This window comes from Psittacula echo (genome assembly GCF_963264785.1).
Source record: "Psittacula echo genome assembly, chromosome: 8".
Lineage (NCBI taxonomy): Eukaryota > Metazoa > Chordata > Aves > Psittaciformes > Psittacidae > Psittacula > Psittacula echo.
The window spans coordinates 16,825,818-16,849,218 of record NC_137744.1 but is presented as its reverse complement, the minus strand read 5'-3'; positions in this window follow the sequence as shown (position 1 = coordinate 16,849,218).

Genomic DNA, 23,401 nt, shown 5'->3' with positions numbered 1-23,401 from the left:
ACAAGCCTTGCAGTGGATATGGGGAGAGAATCCAGACCCCACTCCTCATTTCCACTGTAATGTTTAAGCCTTTTGTCTCACTTGCTGCAGGAAAGGTACAGAGTGGTAAACAACTGCTGGGAATAAATGAGCTTGTCGTGCTAAGTGTATTCCTAGAGGGGTGCTGTGTTGCCTTTTTCTTCTTTATAAGAAACAGCTGGCCCACAGTGGCTGTAGTATCTAATACTATGATAAAAGCAGGATTCAGATCCCCCCATCCTAACAGTGTTTCACGCTGTCTTGTTGCCTGCTGTTGATGGAGAGTACCTGTGGTTCTGCTGCAAACAGCACTTGAGCTGCTCATTGAGATTGTTTCCATCAGCAGCTTTTGCTACCTAGACAGGAGATGTCTCTTCAATTCGTGCCTTGGAGCGTGCTTTAAGTTCTCCCCAGTTGACTCGGGTACAGCACATGCAGAATGATGTCACGAGCACAGCCCAAAGGCCAGATAGCACCAGCTGATCTGAATAGTAGCAGAGTGATCCCTATAGCAGGAGTGCAGAGAAAGGAATTTTAATCCTGACTAATTGTTTGTTTTGTTTTCTTTTTGCAGAAGATATCTGTGAAGAATGAGGCAGTAGCATTAAGTGGTTGTTTGAAGGATGAAATAATGAAAGCCACTGCCCATTGAGACAAGAGTTATTTTTTGCTGAGTAGTTTGAATACTGTAGTTTTTGAATACTGTTACAGTAATAATGGGTAATTGGGGTAAAAATTGGAGTAAAAGTAGTTGTTTTACATCTTGAAGCAAACAATCATTAAAAAAATTAGTCTTAAAATGTACATACTGCTACACAGAGAGATTTTTAACACTGCAAAACAGAAATAATTTTAGCCAGCAGGATACTCTGTATCTAAGCCCACACAACCTTTGCCTACATTGATACTCAACTTATTGGACTCCACTATTTCACGGGTACTTACAACTGATGCTTTTTCAATATCTTAGCATGAGCCCCAGCGCCTTCACAAAACAGGCAAATTCTGTTCACGTCTTTCATAGACAAAGAACTGAGCCTGGAGTCCAAGCTGAAGATAGGTGCTTAGTGAGGATTTGGGTACTCTGTCCAAAATGATGACCCTGAAAGTCTGCTTAGCTGTCACCTAATGCTAAAGATGGTTAATGCCTTATAGTTAACTCATGTCTCTATTTTAATTTTGTTTTCCAGCATGAAGAGTTCTGCTTTTGCCCAGAGTGTTTCTGCCTTCACAGAGCTGAGGTGGGGTGATCCCAGCTTACTTCTAAGTGAAGAGTATCTAAGGTAAGTGTTCTCATATCTGTGACTTCTCATGCACCTTTGGCATATGCGCTCTGATTTTGGCTGTACGCACTGAATGAAAACTTTCTGTTGCAAAATTCATGCTGGCCTGGTCTTGTCCCTGGGTATTGCACAGGCAATGTGGAAAAAAGGGTGGGATTCGGAGTCCCACACCAAGACCTCAAGGCTTGAGGTTGCAGTACCTGATTTTAGCTACAAATTCATTTGTGGCTGTGCTTGTAAGGGACCTGCCTGGAGTTAAAAGAAAAGTCTTCAGAATCGTAATGAGCTTCCTGGGTCACCAGTGAGGTGAGTTAAACAGTAGATCATTTATTTTCTACTTCTACATTGTGGTGCTTTGCTTCTCATGAGTTCTGGCTCCAGAAGTCTTGCTAGAACCCCAAAAACAGAGTGTGTGTGTGAAGAGTTTTTAGATGGACTTTTTTTTTCTTTTTTAAGCCCCATCATAAAAACGATAGTGGTTTCTTATCTGTAGTAGTCTCCTCCCCAGTACGGTACAAAAGAAGACTTTATTCTTGCAGTAGTTACAGGCCCTGGTCTGTGTTGCATTCACATGTAGAACTGAAAGATCATCAGTATCAGCACTGTGTGCCCAGCATCGTTGCCTGTTTCTCACTAGATTATGTCACTATAAAGCAGGAAAAGTGTGAGAAGGTCCTCTTCTAAGAAGGGGGTTGAAAAAATGGTGACCCAGCAGGACTTTAGGTGTGTTCTGTCGTGGCCAGCAGCCCTTCCTGCTGCAGGACCAGGTCTGTGTTATGCCTGACTATTACACTGAGAGGCCTTAGAGAAAAACCTGCCATGTGTCTTCCTGTCAGGTGAGATGCTGCTGGCTGCACATGTGGACATCATCTACTGCATGTGTCTATCCTTCACTTCATCACTTTGCTAGATAATTTTTAGAGCATTTTTGAACTGCCTGAAATGAAAGTTTAGTTAGATATTTAATCAGCTGCTGCACATACAGTTTAAGAAGTTAAAAATTGCATATTTCTGCCAGTAGAATATGGTCTTCTGCTATACAGAATATGCTGTTTTGTACTTTGACATGTTTTGCTTCCCGAAATACCTGACAATATGCAAAATTCTAGTATACCTCAACAGAAAAGTTGGTAATACAGATTGCAAAGAGAATGTGTAAAAGATAACTCCAAATCATTCAGTTCTGCAGTTCCCCATCTTTCACTTCTATTCTCCCTTAAATTTGGTGTTTTCACTCTGTTCTGATGTCTACTTAAGAGGGTAATTTGAACTCTTGACTTTCTTGTTTATCTGCATGAAACTTCTGGGATTAGGATTTGAATCTACATGGCTGTGCAGGAATGCAAGAAAAATAGCAGCCACAGATACATATGTGCATCTTCTACTTCTTGTAGGTGTTCGGGTGCACAATGACATTTCCAACATCTATGGATGCAAAAGTTCACGTTGGCATGGAAACACTTTTTTCTTATTGATTAATTGACATAATTGGTAATGTGAGCAGTGATGTCTTCTGGGGACATCGACCCAAGTTCACTTCATGCTGTAACTCTCTGAACTTTTAGCACACTGTGTTAAGCTCTTCACCAGAGAAGTATATCCTGTTATTAGTTTTTCCTGATGTTTAGCCATATGACATCTATTATATTGTTTCACTCTGTGTTGCAATAAGGTACATGATTGCATTAACTTATTCCTTTAGTTAAAGAAGTTGATTTCTTTTCTTCCTGTGTGTATGCATTTTTAGGCTTTTTCTTACTCCCTGCTCCCTTGGGGCTTGTATTGTTTTCTCCATTTGTATGCTGCTGAAATAGTTGGGTTTTTTTTCGTCTGATCTGAAAATGCAGAAGAAACAGTGAAGGAGATTTGCTGCAAAAGCTGTGCAAATATTCAAATAAATCAGACAGCTTCCTTGGCAAATGCACTCTTGGTATTATGCATTCCTTTTTACTGAAAGATAGTGACTAAAATGTTAAGAAAACCCTCCTTTCTGTGACATTTTAAAAGATTTTTTTCAGAGAATGAGCCTAATGGTGTTGAAATGTGGTACAGTAGTTATTTGAGAACACAGCTTTAGGAAAGGGCATTTCTTGGCACTATACCACGCTTGAGATAAGAATGAAACTCCATGTCTTTAGCGAACAGAGCCTGTGCTTATTTTGAAGAAATGCCATGTGCATCTTCTTTAAAAAACTATTAATTATATACCATTAGAAAATAAGGACTGGACTGCTAATCAGCTGCCACTCCGTATTCTACAGTGTGCCATGTTTGAACCCTTGGAATTATTCTTTCAGCTATTTTCAGTGGTTTTCATTAACAAGGTTGTCTACTCTTCAAGTTTGTTTACTTGAACAAAAATTGTTTTGAGTTCCATTTTACTTCATGAGGCTCCTGGAAAAACAGTTTATTTAAATACAGTGATTTAAATAGTCACAATTAAATTGAGTCTTATATCTCACTATATTTTTGCTATCAATAGAGACTGGAGTGCCTCTTCTCCAGGGCAGGGCTTGGCTCAAGTCTCATGAGCAGAGCCATAAAGGGAAATGGTCTCAATGAACAGCTTATCTTTCGTTACCTTAGCAGACAGAATTAAACCTGTAAAGCTAAATCCCTTCTGGATGAAAAGACTGGGTGAAAAAGACCTGAGAGAATGGCACAGCACCGTCTGTTACAGATTATTTAACAGTAGTGGTGGCTTGTTTCTAATTTGTAAGAGATTTTGTCTGTTTCTCCTCCTCCCTCCATCCCCCTTAATGTTCTTTTCTAAACACTCCTGCTATTCCCTTATAAATTCCCTTATAAATATTTAGTTGCCTAGTCTCAGGGGGCAGCACAATGCGGAGAATAAAATGCTGGAGCAGAGGGTGAGACACAGGCCACTGGCTGTTACTCATGATTGCCACAAAGCAGTCTTTTTTGCTACAGATTCCTAGTCACTAAGTTAGAGAGACTTGTTTTTCCATCTTTCCCTTTTGGGGTCCACAAATAAAGAATTCTTTCTTCACGTGGTGTCATTTAGAGTTTTCATGTGAAATGGCAGTATCTGCAGCTCAGGTTCATCCTGGTTTGTGCATTTGAGAAGTAGAAGAGATTAACTAGAAAAATTACTTCATTTTATCATGACTCCATATTCCTCGTGGTGAAGGATGGCAGTGCTTGAACTGCACAAATCAGTTGCCTAAACAGGATTATAAGCAGTAATGCTCTTTAAGGGCACGATTTGCTGGACCACATGGCCATACCTGTGTAATGGAGTTAACATTTCTTTTCCTCCACTTGTTACATAGCTTTTTCTTTATGAATCACAGACATATTTGGCAAAGGAATATCTTACAAAGCATGAAAGTACTGCTTAATCACAACCAAGTTGTTGCTGCTTTCTCCATGTTTTTTCATTTGTCACGTAACCTTGAAGTATGTGATCACTAAGAATTAACTAAGTGTTTCTGCTGTTTTTTTTCTTACTGGGTATCAAAAAATCCATTATGGAGGATTCATGCTTTGCCAGACAACCTGGCTGCTATACAGAGGTGCTCTGCAGTTGCTCCAGCTTTAGAACTGGTTCAGTGATTATCAGACCACTATTTGAGAAACTAGAATAAGCAAGGGAGGTACAGCGTTAGCCCAAGGAAGTGTATAAGGAAGTGTATCTGTCTATCAGCAACACTAATGTGTCTGAATGAATGTCACTAGAGATTGTAACATATTTATTGAAAGACATCACCTTAAGCAGGTTGAGCTTTGCAATCTACATGTTATTTTACTCAAATATGACTCTGATTAGGCCTGTTTGCTTGGAAATACGGAAAGGAATTGGAGACAGATTTTATACTATTTGCAAATAAATTTGAGAATTGCATTGCCAGTTACCATCTCATTTTTTGACACTTTCAATCTGTAGTCCCATTCTTTCTGAGCAGATGAACCAGAGAATGAGTTTAATTGTTCAGCTTTCTTTTCCATTGCTGGAGGCCCATGGAAGGCCCATACACCCACCAGCCTTGTTGCTCCCATTGTCTCTTTTCCCCCATGCCTGCCTCACACACTGGATTTGGAGGCAGCTTGCACGTGTGCTGATAATGGACTTGCCCCTCTGTCTGACTGATGTGATTTTTATATGACATTCTCTCTGCAACTTTTCTGACCACCCTGAGGATTAGCTGACCTGAGCAGAAAGTAAAGGGCAGCTAATTCTCTCTTTTTACTTGTTAGAGAGCACAATTACACTAGCAATCTATGCTCATTTGGAGGGGCAGGATGGCAAACAGAAATGCCATGCAGAGATTGTTATGCAGGAGTATAAAGTGGCAGAAGGCCAAGCAAGCTTGCCACAATTAATCTCTTTAGGGAAGATGCCAGCCTGCATGCTCATGTGCTATCTTCTGTTTGCTGATTCATGGCTGGAATAAGTGTCAGCCTTTTTCTTTTTCCTTCTGGCTGAAGGTAGTAGTGAGAAGGAAAGGATACTGGCACTATCAAGAAAATAAAATGGAGCCAGATTGAGTCAACATTATAAAACCCCATGTGGGTTAGCCATGACACTTGCAAAAACAAACTGTTTGTCCTCTGATTTCCAGTAACCTTGCTTGGAATATGTAAATAGATAAAGATTATCTGTAATTTATTTGGAGGGTTTGACTGCATATCTATGCATTAGTACATAAAAGTACATGCTTGAGATGTGGAGTAAGTTACTTGCTGTGCAGTGCAGGATGGCACCATGCATGGCTGTGCTGGTGAGTACAGCTGTACCCAGAGTCTCCTGAAAATTAAATTAAGGATGATAAATGGTACATTTGGGATGAAGAGAGCCATACATTTTAGGGTCGCTTGTGGACTGCTGAAGAGAAGGCTGAATGTTTAATGGGGTATTCTAGAGGAAAAGTGAATCCTTACCAAACAACCCAAAACATATAAGGCAACTATATTGTGGAGGGGGTAAGGTGAGGAGGAAAAACCCCACAAGAGCACTTTGCAGATTAGGACATGATAAGGGGCTTTTAATTAAAGGAAAAAAAAAAAAAAACAAAACCAAAACCCAAACCCAAAAAACATGTTAACTCATCTGACGAAAAAGAACAGATTGCTTCATCAAAACTGTGGGCCATGGGAGCCACTGACTACAGTGGAACAGCAGAGATGTGGTATCTCCCTCACTCCAAAGGGAGATGGAGAACAAGAAGCTCTTTAAAGAGGATTTTTCACCTTTACTCCATTCCTCTAAGTGTAGAATTAGCATTATTAACAACAGTAGCTGCTCCCTGCAAAAGAAGGGTAGAACAAGGTAGAGCCTCTTGGCTTCCTATGATCTGCAGAGGGACAAGAGCCTGGCCTGTCCTGCCCCCTCTGCTTTTTCCCTCTATACCTGGGCCTTGGATGAGAGGGCAACAGCAGGAGAGGATGAAAGTTTCTTAAACTGCCAAACAGGGTATCACCCAAAGGTACTTCACATCTGCTCAGGTACCTACTTGATTTTATGAGCACAGAATGAGCTACTGTTAAACCAAAGAAAAAGAAGTCCCATCTGACTTATGTTCTTAAGGATTCAGAACAGCATTTAGTACAATCACTACTAATACACTGCCAATCGGTTCTGAGATAGTTGGATAAAACCAGCTGCGATGGATTCAATGTAACCGTTTAAGATGATAAATCCAACAAGGCCTGCCTAGCAAAGCTAGCACTGAACTAACTTATTCTTTTCCTCCCTTAAGAATTATTTCCATTAATGGATAATCTTTGCAGAACAGGAAGCTTTTAAATCTCCAGACAGTGGATAATACATGCAAATTTGTGACTGTCATATGCAGTGAACTAATAAGCTCGGCTGATCAGGGAACACGATAAGTGTGACACTTTATCAGGCAGTGAAAGCTGATTAGTTTGTGCATGTTTAGCTGTCCATATGCCTCGTTATTGGAAAGGTTTTAGATAGCAGTAATAATTGGAATGGATGTGGCTTCATTTCTTTCGACATAGTAATAGGAAGAAAGAGAAGAAAAAAGTAAGTGTATGCAAAGCATTTGTTCTTCACCCATGGAATGAAACAGATTAAACAAAGTAATCCTGGAGGATTCAGAGTAACTGGATTTTGGGCTGCATCTGTGAGTTGAGTGACAGAGCTGTTTCGCCATGTTGCGGTTTGTGTGTGGATCTATGAGAAAAAGACAGAGAAGATGAGGTTACTGCTGAAGTTCCTGCACAGCTCTGCTGTGGTAGATGAGTGGGTCAAGTGAGTGTGATAGCAGCAGAAGCCATCAAGAGGGGAAAAAAACCACCATGAATGCCATTGATGTTATTTATAAATACAGAGACAGAAATAAGTTATTTTATAGCAAACATCTCAATCAATTCATGCAGCTTGTCATTATGCCTGAACCAGAGTTCTTTCCATTTCCTGTCCTGTGCCATAAAATATCACTTGTACAATCAAGGTCATGCTGTCCTTGTCCATTCTGGGCTGATGGAGGCTGCTGCTTTTTGTGTGTTTTTTATCCTGTCCTGTGGTGGAAGGATCATCTAGCATAAGACAGTAAATAAGATCATCTCAACCCACTGAATGATGTGTGTGTTGCCACAAGATTTTAGCAGTAAAAAAGAATCAAGAAGTTCTGAAAATCTTACTTGAGAGCTGGAGAAGGATGCTCAGGTGTAGCAGGACCAGAGCACCTCTTGGTACACAGAGTAGTCCTGCACAATCTCCCAGTAGCAGCTATAGTGATCAGGGGAGTGAAAGTCTCTCATGGGTCTGTTATGTTACTCAGACAAGTATTTTTTAATGCAGTGTTTGAAATGTGATGGATTCACAGCTCTGACTGGTTAACGTTCGCTGTATTTCCAGCAGAAAGGGAGGAGGTGTGGCTGTTGTTGTCCAGCCTTGTCTTTCTGCCTCTCATTGTGAGTTTTCATCACTTCCCAGTAATTCTTAGGAAACGCTGTCAGCAAGGACATCAGAAAGCCACTGAGATTGCTTGAGGGGCTCTGCTTTTTTTCTGATTACTTGTTCCATATGTACCATATTAAATCACATCACTTGATTGTACAGATATTAAATGAAAAAACTTGTATACTCTACCAGCAAAGATGAGATTTGACTAGAATTCAGGTATGTGTTTGGTGCTGGTTTAAAAACATGCTGCTACAGTTTGCAAACATTACTACCCCTTTTCCTTCAAAGTTTTATTTCAGAAAAAAAGCAGCTTTCTGGTTATTTCCTTTTTCTCCTATTTATGTTAAGATTGTTTTGTTGGAACAAATCAAAATTTTTCTATTTCACTTTTTGACATTAACACTGAAGTCTCTTCAAGAGAAAATGATAAAGAACTTTTTATGGACAGTTTGAGAACCCTGCAGTGTAAGGCCAGTATGGATCATTCTGTTTTCCTTCTTTGCCACATCTAGTATTTTACTCTGTAACTTCTGCTGAGACCTTCACAGTTTTGATCATATCACACATTCTAGGAAGACAGGTGGATATAAAGATGCACAGAGACACAGCAGCAACATTTTAAGGCATATACACAATCTACCGCTATAGAGTAGGACCCAAAAGCACTGATAGTGTCTCACACATTATTTTTCAAATATTACCATACACTATTTGGAAATCTATTTTCTTTGTGCCTTTAATCTCTAAATCACTGGTACTGCAATTTCTAAAATATTGAAATATGCTGTTACTATCTGAAGGTTTAAGATACATATGACTGAAAAGAAGCTTAAATTTCAGGACAAAATAACACAAAATTAGACATATGAAACAATATTTGTGCATAGTGCAGGATTTGATGAGTGGCCTCTCTGGGGAAGTTCTCCAAGCCAAACTCTTCACAGTCCTGCTTTAATTTCTCCTTTATTTTTACCTTTGGTCAGATGCAGATTGTCTGTACACCTGTGAGCTGCCATTACTCAGCTGGCAGGTCTTTGTACTGCCTGTGAAATGTAGTCATTTGTCTAGGATAATTCAAGCTTTGACGCATGTAGCCTTTTCAAATTGCACAGGCCCTCAAGTTTTCAGACCCCCTTGGATTGTTTAAAATATGGGTTTCTTTACAACTCGGCATTTGCCTCAGAATTAGCAAGTAGGTTTTCTTCTGTGTTTTGTCAGACAGATTATCCCTTGTTGCTAGGCATAACCTCAGTTTTGAATTGCAGACTGCGAGGAAGTAGTTTTAATTCTCACCAGAGGTATCTAGGTTGCTGTGCAGAGAAGGAAATACTGCTTTTCTACATCATCACCCACAACCTGTGAATCTGTGGTGATGGATGTGCAAGTCCAATCTAGAGTTATAGGTGGACTTGGACAAGTAAAACTGAGCTGTGATAGAAAAGACAAACATTTCTATGGGCAGTACAGGAAGAAAGGGTGTATGGTGAGCCTGGCGTGTCCTGTCATTGTTTTCCTTTATGTGCCTTCCAGAGGTCCATTTTGGTGTTGTGTTACTCATGCTAACAGAATAACCACACATAAATGTACACCTTTCTGAGACTGTGTGTTTCCCTGCATATTTACTTGGTCACAAAGTTTTTGGCACAACATAGAATACTCTAACGAGGAAGCAGAATGTGAAGTTACATTCAGAGTAAGGAAAAACTCTGATAGTTATGAACACATAAGGTTAATTATTGAAAAGAACAGGTCACAGAGTGACATGGTATAAAGCAAGGACTGAAAATAGGAAGGATCTATAAAGATAAAAAGGAGTAATAAAATGAAGTATTTAAAAAGAACCAAGGTGGCTCACTGCAGCACTGGCTTAGGGCGCTTATTTTTGAGATGACTGAGGTAAATTTGGCTCAGGTATGAAAAGTGACTGAGAATTGTGTGGTAGCTTAAATTAATCACACTGGGGTTTTTCTACTGTTATTTGTAGTGGCTTGTATTGTGTTATGTGAGAGAGTTTTTGGGTAATTAAAACAAAAAATAGAGTGAATAAGATATTGGGAGTGAATGTTCACTGACTTTACCTATATGCACTAAGAGTGGGCTTGCAAAGGTTAGCTAGAGAGGCTTTTAATGCTACCTCGCATTTCAGCTATCTGAAATAAAATGAAAGCAAGTCTTGGGTATTCCATGCCAATTCTCCCTTCAAACTAGAACTCAAGCTGAGGACTTAAAACTATCGTATTAATGGAAGTCTCTGGTAGTAGCGTATACAATGAGACCCTGTCAGTCCTTCACCCCTGCAAAAGTGCTTAGGTTAGGTGCTAATCTGAGGCTGTTGCTAATAATGTATCTCCTTTCTTCTGACAGATCCTTCAGTTCAGGGAGTATTAGGGAATGGAGGGCTGTACTCAGTCTCCCTGTGGGGTCCCTGAAATTTGTCAGCTGCAGAATATGTCACAATTTTGGAGGTCTCTAGTACAAGCGTAAAGATGTCTGCTGACAAAATAAAGTGGATTCCACAGCCCACTCAGGGCTTGCAGCCTGCAGTGAGTGCCAAATGATAGCTTTTGTGTGTATGTTTCTCATTTGAAGCTGATTTTCCAAACTGTCCCTTGTTTCAGGTGAAGAATTTCTTTAGTCTCTAAATTGTCCTTGACTCAATAGTGACATTTTCAGATAGGCTAAAATTCAAATCTAAAGGAGCACATTTACAGTTTTCTAAATATTTAACCTCCCCTTTCAGATTTCATGTTCTCAGTTTAGGCCATTTGTCGCTGATCATTTATTTTATCCTTATTTCTGTATCATAAAGTTCAAGGCATGTGTGGGGAAAAAAGGGAGTCCCAGAATGGCCCTGAATGGTGCGTTTATTACAGACCATCACCGCAGTTGTTTAAGTCATTGTATTTTAGGGAGCAATGATCAGGCACTTTTATCACCCTCTTTCCTTATACATAAATGTACCCTGCAGGGATACCGTCTGTCATATGCTATTGGATTGTGTGTAAAGATTCCCTCCAAGTGCTTTACTTGGGGAGCTGCACTGGCTGCCCTTGGGTCTCCCAGCGGAGCTCGAGAGGCTGGTTATGAGCTCTGGAGCAGTAAATGGGCTGGCACTTCTCACCTCGCAGGACAGTGCTGCAGCTGGTGGTCAGCGGAGGGTGCTTGAGCCGGGAGCCAATTGTCATAAAAGGAAAAGGCTGGTTGCTAAGACTGTCCCCGTGATTCGGGAGTGTGTGCTCCCTGCTCTGGGCCCAAAGTACCAGATTTAATAAAAGGTCTCTTTGGGTGTAGGATGTCTTTTCCAAGTAATAAAGGATGAAGAAGGGAGGTCTGTAAGGGATTGCTGGAGAGCTTCTAGCGCATTTGTTCAGGGCTGCTGAATAATGTCAGATTGCCTCAAATTTCTGGGTGTTTTTGTTATGTTACCAGTACATCATAGCTATCTTCAGTGTTTTTCCTCCCAGAAGCATGGGGTGGACTTACAGCAACACTACTTACCCCTAAGAATAAGCTTCTTGGCATTATGAGGCACAGAAATGGGCAATGAAGCGACAGCAGAAAGGCATTTTGTGTCTCTCCTTATAAGTCACTTGAAAACAGGGCCATTTGATGCCCACAAAACAAAGGAGATGGCAAAATGAGCTGGGTGGAGGCTGGGGATGCAGCATGGACAAGCAGGAGCTGCTACTGGGTGTGTGTTGTGCGTAGGTGTGGGGTGTTTGTGTGCCCCTGGCCCTTCGGTGCCATCCCTCTCACTTGCACCACTGTAGCTGCAAAGTGATGAGTCATCCCACTGTCCTGAGTGGATTGATACATCGGGGCTTGAGGGGAGAAAAAGAAAATTGATAGTTAATGTCAGCCACCCAATCCCCTGATGACTGCAGATGGAAACTAAGATTTTTGGAAGACAAGAGCACTACTGCAGGATTACCAGCCAGCTTCTGTCTCTGCATCAGAGCTGAAAAGAAAACTTTGCTGCTGTTCAGCAGCTGTCCTCTGAGAATCTCAAAGCATTTAACAAGAGTGGGCACTGCAAATATTGTCCCACTCTTCTCCTTAGGGGGAATACAAACTGTGAGTGTTACAGTTGCTTGCTCAAGGTCAATATAGAATGAAAATCTGAAATCCCAATTCCTTAAATGTTGCTGTGTCTCTGGGAATTTGCTACATGCAGTAAGAGCTCACTTTTATGAGTCCATCATGGTAATGGAATAGTTGTTCAATGGGAAGAAAATAATTAGCATTTGCAGACAATCATGTCACTCTGATTTATACATGAGAATCTGACTGCAAAAATGTGGAAAAAAAGAAAGCCCTAACCTTTTGTCAAGTGACACAGTGTGATTTATAATTAGATAATAGCTGTTGTCTCCTAGGGGTACTGACAACCTGAGATGATTTTCACCAGATTATTGTGGGATCAATACTAGCTGAATAATTAAAATTCAATACTGCTATGTCTTTATCAATAATATTGTAGGAATGATGCATGACAGATTTAATTGAATTTGTCAGACAGCCCAGCTACACACATAGATCACGAGGATATTTTTAGAGGTTTGTATTTAATTTCCTGGTTATCCTTGCCTTGTACCTTTTAACATTCATGGTTACTTCCAAGCAAGAAGACTACTGGCTCAGGGAGCACTGTAAACAGTGATTCTGAGTTTATGCTGAACTTTTAGTCTAAACGCTAAGAGTCTTAATGGAGACTTCCAGTAATTAATTCATGGTAAATGTTAAATTACAAAACGGTGACAAAGTAGAGAAACATAGCATTTTTGTTTCTTATTCTTAGTGGTGGGGTTTTTCACTCCTTCATTACTAGTCCAGCACTAGCTGGGCAGTTTGTGTTTATACAGCTACACCAGGAATCTAAGATGTGAAATAATAAAAGATGGTGGAATGCTCTATGCATACATTGGGATGCAGGGTTAATCGTTTTAGAGGATTGGGTTGCATTTTACATTTGCTCACTGCATGCAGCAAGAATGGCAGTATTTTCATTCTGACCAATCAAAATAAATATGTTCTTCATGAGTATTTGAACATTAGCATCCAGTTACCATTCTCTGAAGCTCTGACTGTTACTGGGATGAAATAGCAAGACACCTTTTCATGTCACAGTGCCAAAATACCCCAGGAAATGAGAGAAGCAACATTTCCACAGATTGGTCATCACGTCCTAGGATCAACACGTGTTTCTCTTGTTGCTTACTTTGGGCTGATAAAGTTTTCACTGCTGTGAATTCTAACACCAGGTTTTAAATAATTAGCAGCATGATGGCATGGAGCAGCTGCTGCACAGAGAAGCTACCTCCTTATTGCTGAGGTTCACACACAGCTCGGTATGTGATTTATTTAAAGAATTGATGGTTATCATTCACTGTAGAAAAAGGGAAAGAAAATTAAGTGTAGGTGCACCTGAGTATTAATTTTCCCACCGGTTATTTTCAGTTGCAGTTTTAGATGCCATCTTTGATCTTGTTAATATTCATGCTGTAAATTAATCAATTTCTATTCACCTGCTCTGCCTGGTTTCATATATGTGAATTAGATTAATTTCTTGCTGCATCCCACCAGTAGTGTGTGCTTCACTAGCCTGGCATAGTGCTACCCATGCCAAACTTTCAGGCAGAGTCTGCTCTGCATAAGCAAACATACATTTTCCTCTTCTTTTAAAGTGAATTTATTTTCTACATTGAGATGCTTTTAGTTACAGTTGCTACAATCTTTCTCCTTCCAACTCTAGGACTGAAGATTTAATGTTGATGTTTTCATGAAATACTAAATATTGAGACTTCAGGGAAAGCCTCTGCTGCAGCTTCCATGTACTGAAGTCTCTCAAAGATGACAGGCAATGGCAAACAATCCTGTGAAACAGTTTTGAATTGGTCCACAAGGAGGTGGGTTGAAGATAAAAGGTTCAGGTCTGAATGCTCCTTGTTTTGCAGCTGTAGTAGACAAGATTTTATTTCTGCAAACTTTTAATGGAAAACAAAACAAAGCCCAAACACCCAGGAAGATGTAGAAAGAAAATTGTGATTCCTAATTCTGTTTACTTACAGGCTTCCTGATGTTTTATGTATAAAAGTGACATCAAATGGTGGGCTAGAGACCCATGGTTCCTCTCTTTGACTGTCTCTTGCTGCAGTTCCTGCACTGAAACTTGTTCCCTGGAAGCTAATGGGAATTTGATTACTTGAGTTCAGTGAGATCAAGATTTTTCACTCTTTGTCTTTTGTCATTTTTGAGACACCTTGTGAAACAATGCAGCTGAGAGCTTGTGGTTTGGTTGGTTTGTTTGTTTTAAATGCAGTTGGACTCAATCAATTTTATACAGGACTTTCCTAAAGTGGGTATACTGAAGCAGGGACTTTTGAGCCATAGTTCTCATAATTTTCCTGCTTGTCTTAATCTTCTTTTAGCTCTACTGCTGAAACAGTGATGCTGAAGAATTAGCATGAAACCTACCCATGACACAGCTTAGTAAGAGCCTTTGGAAGATGATTTGTGTTTTTAAAAGTGGCACATTCTTGTTGGGGATCCTTCTTGGACGCAGCCTCTTTCGTGGTAGAGCAAACCATGCCCATTCACGCCTCTCAGAACTGGTTGCCACCATCTGTGTCAGAGCTGGAGTGCTCAGAAATACATCTAACATTCTGGGAATAACAACTCTCTCACTTGTCTTTCTCTCTCTTGTTTTCTTCCAAAACTAGTCAGTATTTATTTCCCCCGAGCAGGAGGCTGTCATCCTTACAAATGTATGGCTTTTATCTTTCCTGGCCTGTTTTTTCCTGCAAATACTCCACACCAAATAGGATAATCTTGTCTGGCTATGTAACCCCCAGGTTTACATGGAACTTCTTTCCTTCGTATAAACACTGAGCTGTTAAGGATCTTCTTGATCACTATGTCCATGTCTAATCCCCTGCTATTACAAGTATGTACCATATAGTTTCTTCCTTAAGCTGATCAAGCCCCAGTTTTAAAAGGGAAGATAAAAAAAGTGTTTGCATCCTTACTGCTCCCATGTCTCTTTGTTTATTCAATACCTTTGAGTAACTTTTACTGTGACGGCTTCTGCTTCTCTGTTCTCATCTTTAGTGTGCATGATTTTGCTTCTGTTCAGATGTCTGTTCCAATGATATGCTCATGGAGAAGTTTTATGTCCTTAATCAGGTAAACAAGTAAAATTATTTCATTTGGTTTTCTAATCAGAAATCTAAATCACTCTTTGCTGTTAAAACCCCCTTTCCTTGTTAAACATGGCCATGCAAAGCCATAAACAGGTCTCTTGAAATCCTTTCACTCACTTCCTTGTCTCAGAGCTGGAAATAGCATTTCTGATGGGTGAAAGATTTCTGTTACATTGGTGGTTTTCTGTCAGTTCTTTTGTTTTCTAACTTGCTTTCAGCTGATGAGCGTATTGCTTCAGGTGATGTCAGTCAAAAGGGGACACTTCCTGTTTTAATGAAGCAACCAAGAAGAAGAGAGGCATGGTTAGATCAGAAAATGGAAAGAGTAATTTTAAATAGTTGTAAGGCCATTTATGAGAAGCAAATGGATGCTTATTGTTCCGTAACCTGGAGGAAGAAATGAGTTTTAGAACGAAGCAGTAAATATGGGTAGAGAAAGGTAAAATGTTAATATATCTGACGTGATGATATAAAAAGTGTGTTTGTAAGAGGAGAAGCACCTCAAGTGACATTCAGTGGTCAGAAGGAAATGACAAACCTGAAAGCAACATTCAAATCACGTTACAGCTGTTTGACCTGTGGTCAGTACCTGCTATCTGTGGTGTTATTGTGGAAAGCAAATGGTCCTGCAGAGCCTTGAGATTAAAAGAAGCACCAGATATGGTGGAAACACTCCTTTCTCTCCCTCCCTCCCTCCCTCCCTGCCTCCCTCCCTCCCTCTATCCATCCCTCCCTCTCTCCCTCTCTTTCCCTCTCTTTCACAAGCATTCACATTTACTGTAAATGTTATTAATTTATTAGAGTTGCATCCTATCTATCAGAGGGGATAAACTGAAAGGTGCTTTTTCCTCTTCGGATTGGTCTTCCTTATCATGATATTAGTTAAGTATGGGATTTGTTGTGAAGCAGCTGAAATAGGACTGGTTGAAAATTAAGAAAAGAAATCAAGGTTATCTCAAAATAACAGTCAGTGATAATAGCAAGAGGAATCACTGTGACATGTACAGCTGTGCTCCAAGATGTTCTGTATCTGTGGCTTTGTGTCTTCTCCAAAGGCTATACTCAGGCATGCTGAGATTTAAGGCCTTAAAATGATTCTTAGAAGACCAGTGCTTACTTCTAGTCTCTTTCTGTTACTTTAGCTTTGCTCAGGGTCAGGCAGTTCATATGTAAATATTTAAACAAAACAAACGGAGAGAGGGAAGAAAGGAGGAGGGTAGTCATGTATCAGAATGATCTTTGTTGGCATCCATAGATTCTTCATTTATCCTTGGGGCACTGCTGAATAATCTATGAAAGTTGTTGTCTAGTACAGTAGTTTCATATCAGTTCACACTGCATCAGTGAAAACACCTATCTGCAGTCAAAAGATACGATATGTGTTATATCACATATCATAAAAGACAGATATGTTATGATTCACATATCTGATCACAAGGGTTTCTGAAGGCCCAACCTTAAGCTGAGGTGACCCGGAAGGTGTCTTCTCCCCTGCAGCATTATGCACTTTTGTATACATCTTATTTTCAAGTAAAACAATGTTTTATGGTCAGCTGTTCAGTTTTGTTTCCTACTGTTATCCATTCTTACATGTGATGCAGTCTCACTGTGAAATGCCCAATGCCACGTTATGCTATGTACTGCACATGCATGTCAATTCCTTTCTTGTTCTTAAAAGAAAACCTGGAAAACCAGCCTAAAGAATAAAACAAGACTGATTCCTGCCATGCTACAGATTTCTGTTAGGTCACCTAGTGAACTAGTAAATAAAGCTGTATTTCCACTGGTATAAGAACAAAACAAATTCGCCTGATCATCCTTTTGGAGAATGGTTCGCCAAAATAAAACACATTTAAATGTCCACTTCTGAGGTTTTTATCAGATAACTCTGAAGCTTAATACTACGGGTAACTACATGGGTAGTCACCAGATACTCGGCATTGTGTGAAATGTAAGTGAAAATATTGCTGTGATGTGTGTGAACAAAGATGCTGTCATGGAGTCTGTTGGGTGCCAAAGATGCTCTCTTAAATGTTACATAAAAAAAAATTAAAAGGGAGTAGAACAAATTGGGACTAATAAGTTATGTAAGAAGGTAACTCAGAAACTTGAGGTCAAGCATCAGCCTTGAAGGCATTCAGGTATGGCCTTTTTACAATTGCTTTTGTTTACAGCAGTGCTTGAAATGTAAAATGTGGCAACAAAAATGTGTTTCATTTGCATAGGTAGAGGTATAGATAATCAGATTTAAACAGGAAAAGGAGGATTAAAAGGATGGGGAAATGGTTGATTTGTATTTCCAGGGCTTATAAACACTGATTTTGATGGACCATATGGTCTCTTGTCTCTCTGATACTGCACATAATGCTTCTGCCATGCTAATATACCTAATCTTTATTTTAATTGTTTTTAAATGTTCTTGTTTATAGAAGAGGGAAAATATTCAGTACACCCAGGACTGGAAAAGGCCTGTCTGCCATGCAGAACACTTTGTGTGCAGATGGGAGCTTCATGGCAGGCAGCCTGGCAAGCCCATAGGGTGGCTTGTGAGCCAAAGCTCTCTTGTGTAGACAGGGTGCTGAAGCCTGATTCCTTTTACTGTATATACAGTCAATGCTTTTCATTTTGCAGTTCAATACAGCTTAATTTTCTTCCTTCTCATATCCAACCTTGGGCTGTATGTTTCAATATAAAGTAGATTTTCAATTCAGTGACCAATTTTCTCTTTACGGTATTACTGCTGGAGACTGACTTTTAAACACAGTCTTGGTTCATAAAGGGTACAGTACAGGAGGGGAATGATTTAAAAATTTTACCATGAGTCCTTGAGGATGCAAGGTTGAAAACTGTTTGCAGAAGTCAATAGGGTTGTTTTACGCAGGCTTTGTGTGTGCGAGCACAGGAGGCTGAAACAAATCAATTTCCATTGACTTGTCTAGCAAAGGAGCCATTATTTAGAACAGAATAGCCATTGCTCCTGTAATATAATGTGAAAACTTATTGTAGTTTTACTGAGAAGTAGGTTATGAAGAAATTATTTGTTTAAAAGCAAAGTGAAGATGTCTTCTGAATATAAATTTTGGAGGTATTGATTGAAACCTGTTGATGAATGAATCGTGTTTGTTTTTTAAAGCCGTTACCAAAAGTGATATCAATCTGACAGTGACAATGCAGTTTATTTCTAAAAAGAATTTGCTGGCAGTTATTCAGATAGAAGAAGCAATTACAGTTAAAGGAAAAGTGACACTAAAGAAATACAGTGGTAACACTTAAAGCACCAGCTCCTTCACATTTAAAAAGTAGCTGGACTTATAAATGCAGTTGATCAGCAGATCCCATAGTAAGAGTGTCTGCCGTAAGCCCTGTGTTTTAGAACAGCTGCCCTCCTTGGTAGATTGCCAATAAATTGTTGAAATTCCCTGTAGTAGTAACATTTGAGGCCTGAAATACTGAAGTTTTAATGCTTCTCCTTGTGCATGGTGTATGTTAACAGAGGAAGATGTTTGAGAGCTGAAAAGGATTTATGCAGTAAAATTGGCTGACCACATCTTTTCTCTATTTGCCATGCCTGATTGTGCATCTTTTCCCAGCTACAAAGCAGGGGTATAAGCAGTAATGGAGTCCACTTAAAGGAACACCTGTGAAAGGAGTAGAATCATAGAATAGTTAGGGTTGGAAAGGACCTTAAGATCATCTAGTTCCAACCCCCCTGCCATGGGCAGGGACATCTCACACTAAACCATGCCACCCACTTGATCCAACCTGTCCTTGAACACCGACAGGGATGGAGCCTTCACAACTTCCCTGAGCAACCCATTCCAGTGCCTCACCACCCTTACAGTAAAGAACTTCTTCCTTATATCCAATCTAAACTTCTCCTGTTTAAGTTTTAACCCATTACCCCTTTTCCTATCACTACAGTCCCTAAAGAAGAGTTCCTCCCCAGCATCCTTTTAGGGCCCCCTCAGATACTGGAAGGCTGCTATGAGGTCTCCACGCAGCCTTCTCTTCTCCAGGCTGAACAGCCCCAACTTTCTCAGCCTTTCTTCATATGGGAGGTGCTCCAGTCCCCTGACCATCCTCGTGGCCCTTCTTTGGACTTGTTCCAACAGTTCCACGTCCTTTTTATTTTGAGGACACCAGAACTACACACAATACTGCAAGTGAGGTCTCACAAGAGCAGAGTAGAGGGGCAGGATCACCTCCTTCGACCTGCTGGTCATGCTCCTTTTGATGCAGCCCAGGATACGGTTGGCTTTCTGGGCTGCGAGCGCACACTGCAGCCGGTTCATGTTCATTTTCTCATCGACCACTACCAGCAAAACCAGTTTCTGCACAGCAAATAATTGTTCTAAGAGGAAAAAAAAATTCCATGAAGTCTCTGAAAATTAGTTCTTGGAATAGCAAAGCTTGGTTAAAAGGAGTCAGTGCAGCTTGAAGAAGCACCTTGTAAATGAAGGCAAAAGGACAATGACTTGCCTGCGTGCTACATTTCTGTTCAGCATTCACCCTTCTTTGGAGGAAAACCCCAAAACAAACCAAAACTAAAAACCTTCATACTAAACCATACTATTTTTGCAGAGATTTTAGGCATTTAAACGGATTCTGCTGTTGGATGTCACAGAACATGTCCAGCTTCAGCAAAGCAAGATTTCCCCATAGTATTCCTTCCATCCATTTTCATTTACTCCCAGAATGAATGTGCACTAAAGGGAATCGCCTTGACATATGTCTATCTGTGGCTGAAGTGTTGCATGCGCCACCACATCTGTGACTTTCCACCATAAACTGTTATGATTGGGAATCGCATTTGTGACATATAGTTCTGCTCCTGCACGATGATGACATCAACAAATTCTCATTGGGGTCTAAGCCTCTTTCAATATGAGATTTCTTTGTCATTCTGGGTTTACTGAAAAAACTGAATAAACAAAAAATCCAACCCCAAGCCAACAAATGAATGTATGTCTACTGTAACCTATATGATAGCTATTGACAGCATTCAACTGTTGGGGTTTTTTAAGAGAAAAGCGATTTACAGCTCGGAAATAGTCTCTTGTGTTTTCATTTTATAAAGCAAAATTCTTCTTCAGTGGTCAATTGCCTTTAACTGCAAGTAAGCGATGATCTGAGTATTAGAAATATGGGAAATGAAATGCAAACTAGAACCTGCTTCTTTCTTTCTTCTCTTTCAATTCAAGTTGGAAATAAAAAATCCACAGTCTCAGGTGAAAGGAGCTATCCTAAATTATTGCAAGTGAGAATCCAGTCCTTAGAAATCAATATGTATTTTAATTCCTGTTTGTTTTCTGGCAAAGCAACAGAGGAGAGGGATAAGATATTAACTGTCATTAACAATGGGTACTTTCAGTTAAGTATGTGTAACGGATTCTCTAGCTTTTAATGTTTCTAGTTTTCTGATTTTGGGGTTTATTCTCTGAGAGGGATTGAAAGGATAATTTTGACTCAGTGAAATCCAGGTGGTGCACCTGCAACTAGGTTTTACTGTGTGCAAAAAGCTGTGTAATATGCTTGGCTTAGTTTCTGAGGGGGAGCAGGTGAGTGTGCAAAGCCTGGGTATTTTGAAGACTGCTCATGGGTATCTTTTGGTAAACTGTGTGGAGTTGTAGTTCTTGGTCAGCAAGTTTGTTTTCTCCTTGTTCTTTCATAGCCTGGGGTTACAGTTTGAATGTCCTTGTTCTGGCTGCATCTTACAATAAAACAAAATTCATAGTTTTACATTGCTTTCTGAATGAGTCCACTAGAATATGAGAAGTGCGTGAGTTTGAAGAGTAAATGTCTACACTTTTTAATGCATTTGCAAAAATCCTCTGTGGTTACAAGGATCCAGACTAACTGCTGTTGGCAACTTCCCCAGCTTTGCACTATCACAGCTAAAAGCTGATCAAGCTGGCTTCTCTTACTTGTACTTGATTAACATATTCTTTTGACATTCTGTGTGTGCAGCATGTGTTTTAAATTTTAATAATACATAGACCTTATGCTGCTTGTTTGTCAGCAATCTCCTTAAGAATGCTCTACACGGAAGAAAAATTGAGTGAAATGTATTGCAAATCAAACAATGCCATTTGTAAGCCTCTGCTTTCAGAAGTTAATTATTATTTATACACTGGAGTCTCTGTAATAGCCTCAAAAGTTATAGCAAGGAAAGCGGGGGAACCTCACATTTGTAAGAGGCCATACAAACATGCAGACAAAGCACTGCTGGAAATGGGCTGTAGGCATTCTTGTCTCTCAGGCTGCTGTTGGTACACTCAATCTCTGCTTGAGAGGCCTATATTGGCCCTGATTTTGTTTTGATTTAAAGGAGTTTTGCCCTTGATTTTTAATCATTCACTTTGCAATGCAGATAAATTACTGTAATGATCGGTTGTCTCTCTCTTCCCCTGCCTGCTCATGCCTGCTACTTCCCTGCTTTGGCACTAGTGCTTGTCTGATACCTTCAAATAGATTGTGGAAAAAAAATTAATCTTGGAGGGGAACAAAAAAACCCATGAGCTCTTTCCTGCCAGTTCAGCTGCCTGAACACAACCTCTGCACGAGGAGAGTGCACAGGGCAGGGATACCTGGCTAACAGCTGGGGAAGAGCAGGAATGGGGAGGCAGAATAACTCTTCCTACAACTGGCTATTAAATTTGGCTAACTTTAGGCTTGGGGTCCTCCTTTTCAAGAATTACTGTTTGGATTTATAGTAACATCTTAGGGGCCAGTTAAAACTAGGCTTCAAACTCTTTTGTCACTTTTGTAATACCTACATACCCTTCCAAAGTACATACGTATGAAGGAGCTCTAGAACTGCCTAGGTGAAATTGTATTGCATTTCTAAAAGTCAGATCTCAAAACATTTAGGGATGAGATAAGGAAGTGGAAAGCACTGTTGAATGTAGAAAATCTACAGGAACTGGGAGTGCTTTAAATTAATGATGGCACATGCTCTTAAATTGACTGTGCCAGTTTCAGATCCTAATAGATTAATGAGCTGATTTTCAGTCTGCTCACTAATTCAGTGTTTGCAAGGACTGCCTTGTGGCAGACTGTTCACAGGTGTGGGCTCAGGCTTGGCTCAAACTCTGCTGAGCTATGAAAGTCCTGTCTGACCAGCGATGTCAGGAAGGGAATCTAAGGGAAGTCCTTCTTTCCAGTCCTACCTTTCCTCATTTACTGTCTGTGTGTGATGCACAAAAGCAGGATGCAGCCCATCAGTGCCTGCCTTGGGCTCTCTTGCCTGGCTCAGTGTGTTAATTCTTGTTCATAGGAAAGACAACTGAGTGAGTGTCTGAGGGTCTACAGTGCCTGGGGAGCTGAGCTCTCCTGCATTTCTGGGCATGAACCTGGTAGCAGAGAAGTGTGAGCTGGTGCAACACACTAATCACCATGCTCATCAAAATCCAAAACCCAAAACTGAGCAATCCTGCTTTTACTTGTGTCAAAATGAACATGACAGCACAACCAGTCCCAGTGAATTAAAAACACTTTTTCCATGTATCAGTTCACGTACTTATTCTGTGGACAAAAACAGGTTTTCCTTTCTAATGTGTCAAGTGTCAGCATAAGTACAAGGGAAGGAAGTAAAACAGGGGTTTGAGTGCTTGAGGATGGCAATAGGTTCTTGGAATGCAATGGGAATTAGGTGGCTTCTGTGGGAGCTGATAAATGACTCTCCTTGTTTATAGTCAGTGGAGACATACAGACACAGCTGTAAGAATAGCCCTAAATTCACATGCATCTGTCCAGCCTAAGGCAAATTGTAACATGAAGGCAGTTTTCACTGGCTCGTAGTGTTGCCGAGTTACCTACCATGTAGATTCTCTGAAATTGCTGTCTTGGTGGTAGTAAGCAGACAGGAGTACAAAGTACACAACAGGAAAGGAAAGCAGACCACACAGACATGGCCCAGAGGAAGCTTAAAAGTTTTTTTTTCCCCTGGGTCATCTAATAAGATCAGTGTTAGATGATCATTGAATCTGTATCATGGTGACTTTCTA